The sequence below is a fragment of the Salvelinus sp. IW2-2015 genome, unplaced genomic scaffold (genome assembly GCF_002910315.2).
Source record: "Salvelinus sp. IW2-2015 unplaced genomic scaffold, ASM291031v2 Un_scaffold6981, whole genome shotgun sequence".
Taxonomy (NCBI): domain Eukaryota; kingdom Metazoa; phylum Chordata; class Actinopteri; order Salmoniformes; family Salmonidae; genus Salvelinus; species Salvelinus sp. IW2-2015.
The window spans coordinates 21,335-24,078 of NW_019948242.1; the positions used below are offsets into that span (position 1 = coordinate 21,335).

A 2,744-nucleotide genomic window follows, 5' to 3' on the forward strand; every position below is an offset into this window, starting at 1 on the left:
TGGTTTAGGGTTAGGGTTAGGTTAGTGTTGGGTTGGGGTAGGGTTGGTTTACGGTTGGTTTAGGGTTAGGGTTAGGTTAGTGTTGGGTTGGGTTGAAGCCAGCATGTGGATGGACATGACTCTAAGGTTTGAGGATATATAATTAATTCACTGTATTAACCTGATTGAACCCAATTTCTAGTCCTGTAAACAGAGACAGAACAACATACATGAAATTGTGTTTAACACGGTTTTAATCATGTTAATTTGTAGCTCTCTCTGTATGGCAGATTCTCAGTAGGTTTCTATGGTCCATTGACCTAACAGCCTGGCAGGTCTTCACAGTGTGTGTAGAGAGAGAGAGAGAGAGAGAGAGAGAGAGAGAGAGAGAGAGAGTTGAAAGCCCAACCATCTGGTGAATCCAAATCAATATTTCAGATTATTAAACTGTTCTTATAACGAAAAACAACAATGTAGCGCTAAATTAGCATAGCTATACAGGCAGATTCGGCTGCGAGCGCGCACAACCCCCACGGCCAGTTCACACCTGACAACACAAAAACAGGGGGAATATGATATACAACATCGTAAATTGGGTTTTACTATGGCTGATCTTTCATCAGAATGTGATCAAAAAGTGTTCCATTTGTCAGATGAGTCGTGGTTCGTTCAGAAATTGTTCCTTCCCACTCCATTTAGCCCACAGGTACTGGTACGAGTGGCCACGGATCTCTTCAAACGTAAATAACCGGAACATCCGCAAACTCCCGAAAAAATTCAAATTAATCTGAATTAAACTATATTGAAAAAACATACATTACGATGATTATTGGTCACATGTATCAAACAAAAGTCGAACACGGAGATTAGTTTTCATCCATAACGCCAGCAAAACAGTACACAATCGCAGCCCAACTCGCTAGCGAATCAGAAACCGGAAGTAATGTCGGTCACGCCAAAGAAATAGGTCTTATTTTCACGTCAGTACCAGATAAACAAAGAATTTCTCCTCATGACGTCTCTTGACACCCAGAGGAAGGGAGCGAATTGAATGTGTTTCTGCCGTTCATAGGGGTACATTGACCATCATATAGCAGAGCGTTGAAAGCGAGCATAGACTTCTTGCCATTCTACTTCTTGCGTCAGGGAAAGTTGCTGTCAAATGACTTGTGTATCACTCAGAGACAAAATTGAACGGTTTTAGAAACTAGAAGTTGTTTTCTTATCCAATGGTAATTTAATTATATGCATATAGTAAGAGCAATAATTGAATAAGAGGCAGTTTAAATCTGTAGAGCAAATTATGCTAATGCGAAAACCAGCACCCCCTGTATCTCAAGAGGTTTTAAGACTACAAAAACAAAACACTGTGACCCTGATTCAGTCCACTGCATTTTCACGGTTAATCATTAAAAACAATACCGTATGAACAATCTAGCTGTCTCAGACCAGTGAATCAAGTCTGAAAGCTCTGTCCCAAGTGGCACCCTATTCCCCTACATACTGTAGTACACTAACTTTTGCCAGAGCTCTATAATACCCTATTCCTTACATTACTTGGTACACTACTTTAGCCAGAGCTCTTATAAAACACCCTATTCCCTACATACTGTAGTACACTACTTAGACCAGAAGCTCTATAACACCCTATTCCCTACATACTTGTAGACACTACTTTAGACCAGAGCTCTATAACACCCTATTCCCTACATACTGTAGTCACTACTTTAGACCAAGAGCTCTATAACACCCTATTCCCTACATACTGTAGTACACTACTTTGACCAGAAGTCTATAAAACACCCTATATCCCTACAATACTGTGTACACTACGTGTTGTCCAGAGCTCTATAACACCCTATTCCTTACATACTGTAGTACACTTACTTTTGACCAGAAGCTCTATAACACCCTAATTCCCTACATACATGTTAGCTACAACTACTTTAGACCAGAAGCTCTATAACACCCTATTCCCTACATTACTGTAGTACACTTACTTTTGACCAGAGCTCTATAACACCCTATTCCTTACAATACTGTAGTACACTACTTTGATCAGAGCTCTCATAACACCCTATCCCACATACTGTAGTACCACACTTTTACCAGAGCTCTATTAACACCCTATTCCCTACATACGTAGCACTACTACTGTAGACCAGAGCTCTATAACACCCTATTCCCTACCATACTGTAGTACAACTAACTTTTGACCAGAGCTCTTATAAACACCCATTCCCCTACAACTGTAATTACACTACTTTTTTGCCCAGAGCTCTATAAACAAACCCTATTCCCTACATACTGTAGTACACTACTTGACCGAGCCCATAACACCCTATTCCCCTACAACTTAGTACACACTCTTGTGACCCAAGACTCTATAACAACCTATCCACCTGCACTTTATGACTCGACACCCTGTCCCTACCATACTGTAACACACTACTTTGACCAGGGCTCTTATAACACCCTATCTCCTGATTTCACGACCGAGCTTGACGAAAAAAGTCTAAGCGATGCAGCGTGGTAGCGTTACATTTGTCGTAACAAATCGCCAACAAAACCAACAAATGAAAAACAACCGTGAAGCCTACAGGGCAAAAGGCCACTAACAAAGTAAACTCCCACACTGGAAAGGAGGAAAAGGCCTACTAAGATAATCTCCCCAATCAGAGACAACAGAAGACAGCTGTCCCTTATAGAAACCCTACCACCCGCGCCAAACACATAGAAATAAGAAACACAGAAACAAACATAGA

The 2,744-nt window shown here is 40.9% G+C and overlaps 1 long non-coding RNA gene across 1 annotated transcript; it reads right to left on the reverse strand.

The window, feature by feature from the left end:
- Positions 1 to 1,571: 1,571 nt before the first annotated feature.
- On the reverse strand, positions 1,572 to 2,035 carry LOC139027044 (uncharacterized). Its single transcript, XR_011479074.1, has 3 exons — positions 1,976 to 2,035; positions 1,813 to 1,861; positions 1,572 to 1,757 (listed from the first exon to the last, which is right to left on the reverse strand). It is a non-coding gene; the product is annotated as an uncharacterized lncRNA (long non-coding RNA).
- Positions 2,036 to 2,744: the final 709 nt, after the last annotated feature.